At 44.3% G+C, this 5,378-nt stretch overlaps 1 pseudogene; it reads left to right on the top strand.

Annotated features, from left to right (window-relative positions):
* Nucleotides 1-1,809: 1,809 nt before the first annotated feature.
* Nucleotides 1,810-2,753, top strand: LOC128343739 (olfactory receptor 2J2-like; annotated as a pseudogene).
* The last annotated feature ends 2,625 nt before the right edge of the window (nucleotides 2,754-5,378 follow it).

The raw sequence follows: 5,378 nt of genomic DNA, 5'->3' as shown, positions 1-5,378 counted from the left end.
CCATGCACATAAACTGAGACTTTTGAAATTGAAGCACAACCCCACACTTTCAGGAACCATTCATTTAAAGAGGGAATTTCTGAAACACACCACCATTGTGGTTTTGGATGTACTTCAGGTTGTTCTGCCCTCCCTCTATATTTTTGCGAAGGGAGGGAATTTCTGATACGGGCAAAGTAATAATTCCCTATTATGATGTTCACCCCACTATCATGAGAGAGTCATGTGTGCTGTGTTGCAGAATTACAGATCTTTACAGAACCTGGATAAGAAAATCCAGACTTCTCAATTTCTGTTGAAGTTTCCCAATTCTTTCAAAGTTCCCCCAAGATAATAATAAGCAGTTTTCATAGAAAAAAGAACAGCTGATGGCTCCCTGTCCCAAACAGGTTCACAATCACTCACACACACACACACACACACACACACACACACACACACACACACACACACACCTTAGTGGATAATTGTATATAGAATGCAGGTTACATAACAACAGGAGTTCCCACCACAAAGACTTGGAAAATGGAATGCATTACAAGTAGGGGTGTGCACAAAACCGGTTTGCCTGGTTTGGTTTGAGTCCGAACCAGACTCGAACAGAACTAGGCATGTTTGGTTTTGTGTCTCTCCAGTTTAAAAAGGTCTACTTCTAATCTGAATTCATCATGAGGAGACAATGGGACAAAAGATAGTCCCAAATTTAGGACCTTGTTTTCTATTGTTTAGCCCCCTTTTTCTCCTGATGAAGTCCTGCTTCTGCAGGAAGAAACAGGTTTATATAACCTAGGACACCTGTTGAGTAAATGAACATTATCTTTTGGACATCATCTTCTGGACAGAGAATATCCAGGTTCTATATCTTCAGGATAAAGATTATTCACCTAAGGAGCTACGTTTTACACAGGGAGCTGGCTCAAGATTCAAGTGTTGGGAAGAAGTATGAGCTATTCTTGGAACAACAGCTGGAATAACTCACCAGCACGTCTTTGAATAATTCACCAACACATTCTGTTTGGAAGAACTCTTTAATTGTTATTACCAGCCAGTGGATCTATACATTTTCATCTATTCCCACTATTACTCTAGGGGGTTTAGTTTGACTTTCTTATTGTTTGTTGGCTTCTCTATACACATGTATTACTTTTCATGTATGTGAAATGTGTTAAATAGATTTGTTTGACACGGTTATTCTATTATTCAGCTTGTAGTCTTGCATATTTATGCAAATATGCAATAGCAGAAACATTTCAATACTCAACTTAACATATTCCCATCCCTCATATTGCTTCCCCCACTCCCCCCTCTGTCCCTAAAGCACCCGGAACAGGTCATAATTACACTTGGCTGCCCGGGTCAGTGCGGGCCAATGGTGACCACACCACCCAGGACAGACTAAAGAGGATTTGGGGGGGCCCAGGGGGTGTGGAGGCCCTGGACTTTGGCCCCAAAGTCCAGGGGTAAGAGCGCCAGTGTTCATAGATGGTGGTGAAGGTGGGGTGATGGGAGTAGGGAGATTGGGTGTTGGCTGATGGTGGAATGTGGCCCTCTCTGCACACTGTAAGAAGGGGTCAACCTTTAGCCATGCTGCTTCAAGTGCTGGTGAGGATATTCAGCACAGATGGAATACTGGCCTACCATATTGATGTTCTTAAACTGCAACATGGAGATTTAAATGCAAACAAGTAGAACTGGAGCAAAGATGGAGGCACCTCTACCAGCCCTCCATTACGAAGCAGGAGAATGTTATCTCACATTCCATCTAGTATATTTTTGTCATTTTGCCCTCCCTGCAGGTAATACCAAATCATGGGAAGACTTCACAACTCCACCATTCCTGAAAGACGTAATGAGAATGAGCCAGAATTCTTTATACTGACAGGTCTCTCCAGCCAGCCCCTCACGCGCATGGTGCTCTTTGTGGTGTTTCTCTTCCTCTACCTGATCATCCTAATTGGGAACAGCCTCATAATTGTATTAATTGTAGTAGATTCCCACCTCCACACCCCCATGTATTTCTTCCTAGGCAACCTTTCCTTCCTTGATGTCTGCTATACTTCCAGCACAATCCCACAAGATGCTGGCCCACAGCCTTGCAGAAAAACCCACCATCTCCAATGCTAGATGCTTTGCTCAGATGTGCATCTCCCTCTTCCTTGGGGTGGCAGAATGCATTTTATTGGCTGTCGTGGCATATGACCGGTTTGTGGCAATATGCAGGCCACTCCACTACACTCTTATCATGAACAAACAAGTGTGTTGCGGGTTGGCTGCTTCCTCGTGGGTCTTGGCTTTTCTTCTTTCCATTGTACCCTCTTTCACTATGAAGATCCAACTATGTGGCCACAGTGTCATCAATCATTTTGTATGTGAGGTTCAGTCTGTTGTGAAACTGGCATGTTCAGATAACTCGGCTAATCTGGGCCTCATGTCAGGCAGTAGTGTTTTCACTCTCCTTGTACCACTTGCTTTCATTCTGGTGACCTACATTCTCATTTGTCTGGCAGTGCTGAAGATGCACTCAGCAGGGTTGGAGCAAAGCTCTTTCTACATGTGGTTCCCATCTTACTGTGGTTGGGATGTTCTATGGTGCAGCTATGGCCATGTATTTGAAACCACCAGACTGATCCTCAGACCAGGACAAATTTCTTGCAGTCTTCTATGCAGTAATCACACCTCTGATCTACAGTTTGAGAAACAAGGATGTGAAGGGTGCCTTGTGGAGAATGATGGGAAGGAAAATGGATTCCTAAGGCCTCTCATATGTTTCAGAATGCTCCTCTTGGGTCTTTGAGTGCCATTTTGGTCTTCTGGGTGCCACAGCCATCATACTAAGGTTGTTCTCATGACCAGAGATTCCTTGGCCATTTTTATTTCTATCTATCTATCTATCTATCTATCTATCTATCTATCTATCTATCTAAACCGCTTTGGGAACTTTTGTTGAAAAGTGGTATATAAATATTCTTATTATTCTTGGTAGGATTGTTTAACCCAGGAATCTCTAGTCTTCTGGGGCATTAGGAGACCTCCTGACCCAGCAGCTCTGAGCCTAACAAGTAAGGTAGGAGTGGCAGGTGCCCTTTCTCACCGCCCCATGGCTCAGCAGCACCCGAGACCATTGCCTCACCTTGCCTCATGGTGGAGCTGTCCCTGGTCTGCTAAGAGCTCTTGAGGTCTGTTTCAGTGTTACCAGTCTTCAAATGTTCTCCTGAAAGAGAAAGAATACTAACCCATCATTATCTGAAAAGGCTACAGTCCTGGGGGATTTAGGTAAATACAGTGAGGCTGAGTGTGAGAACTTCCAGGAGCAGGCCCGATCCCAGCAGGCCAGAGCTGCCTAGCCCGGCTTTTTAGCATGGCTGCTAGCTGATGTTAAGGAAGTGGGCGCTCCCTTAAACCAGGCTATTTGCTCATGTGTGAGCCAGGCTGCTTCCTAGAGCCCCTGTCTCTTGGGGGAATCCATAAATGCATCACACATGTTACATGGTGGGATCCCTGGAGGCTAGGACATATCATCCCAGCCTCCGGAGCTTCACACTGCTGCTCCATGCAGCACTGCTCATCTGGAAGTGCAGTTCGCACTCCCAGAACAACAACCTGCTAGTCTGGGGCGGGGGCCGGGGGCAATGAGTTTACCCAGCTTTCCCCCCACCCACCACCCACTCCACCCTCCTGGTCATGTGAACGACCTCGGTATGTTTTCCTTCCATTTAATGCTATCACCATTTAAAACTCAAATAAACCTCAATGTTATAAAAATCCTATTTTGTTTTGTTCTATGGAGAATCCTTCCCAAACTGTCTTCTCTATAACACCTTCTGACAAAGCATGCCATTTAAATAGGTACTCCTTCCCAGAACCTGATTCCCTCAGGTGAAACAAGGAGTGGTGGCAACAATACTATTATCCATAATGTTTTTCTTTTATTTTTAATGATATAAAAGGCCCTGTTTACTCTAGAAAAATTGGGCCATGTCACATATTTGGTGTCACTTGCAGAGAGACAGATTTTTGAGGTAGTGGAAGGAAATTTGGGTTTTGTGGCAAATTGTATGGGACAGGAAATAATAAAAATCAATATAGAGCAACCCAAGAGGTTTTTTTTATTTTTTTATTTTATTTTAAGTCGTGGGCATTTAGGGACTACTGAAAAAGGGATGTCTTGGGAACAAAGCTATGCCAGATAACAGAGGGAAACCACATGTCCAACTACCTACATTCACCAGCAGAGTGGTGAGGAGGAGGTGCTTAGGTCACAATATGAGTTAGAGCAGGAGGCAGTGGTAGGCTCTGCAGAAGGGCAGGAAAACCCTACAACTCAAAGGGATGAGCCAGGGGTGTACCAAGGTTAGAGTGGGCCCGGAGATGAGATTTTAAAATGGGTCCCTCACTGCCTTCCTCTCCTTCTCCTGGCACCTTATCTCTGCCAACTATCCCAGCTACAGTTACAAGGTGTAAATAACAGCAGAACCAATTGATACAACAGTATAAATGAGAATGTTAATAATTGCACATATCCCAACTATGACATCTCACCACCACCCATATACTATGATATCCCACACCACCATCCAGAACTTAATGCAACAGTAAATTCCCCCAGGCTCAGAGGAACTCCCCACCCTCCCAAGTAAGCAGACAGAGGATCGCAGCCCAGAGGTTATTTTCCCTGCATCCATTGACATCACTCAATTGCTTCCAATCTCCTATAGTTCTTTAATTTATTATTATTATTTTAATTATTTAACACATTTTAACATGTGTTTTAAAGCTACTTTAAAAGTAGCTTTGGAGGATGTTGCACTTATTTTTAATGGCGAGAACAGCAGCACCCTTGTGTTTATCATGTGAACACAGCTGGGTCCCTGGGAGAATGAAATCATTGTTGATACCACATCCTGAGTGACATGACAGTTTTGCAGCACACAGAAGAGAGGGTCACCTGCAAGTCTGTCAGACAATACCTAACCAAAAGTAAAGAAGAAGATGCAAGCAATTGTTGGCAGAAAGCATCATCCCCTTTAACACAAGAGAGTGCCAAACTGAAGTCAGGGATGAGGCAAACATTTATGCTCAAGATGCTGAACAAACACCCAAAGCTTGCAGCTAGGACTATAGTATTGCTTAATCTGTGTATTGAAAAACACAGAGACAAGAAGACCGTTTCTAAAGGGCTGGAAACCGCTGATCAGCAAGGGCGGTGGGGTGGGGGGAGAGATAAAGAACCATTCTTGTGACAAACTGCTGAAGTAGCCAACAGTTCGGCAGTTCAAGAGGGAGCGGTGTTCTAAATTGAGGGGGGGTGTTCCCCCCCACACACGGTGTGTATTCTAAATCAGGTGTGTGTGTGTGTTGTGTGTGTGTGTGTTCCTGCC

This window comes from Hemicordylus capensis, chromosome 2, assembly GCF_027244095.1.
Source record: "Hemicordylus capensis ecotype Gifberg chromosome 2, rHemCap1.1.pri, whole genome shotgun sequence".
In the NCBI taxonomy this organism is placed as follows: domain Eukaryota; kingdom Metazoa; phylum Chordata; class Lepidosauria; order Squamata; family Cordylidae; genus Hemicordylus; species Hemicordylus capensis.
Note: the sequence above shows the minus strand (reverse complement) of the source record. Positions and strands in the feature narration are given on the sequence as shown.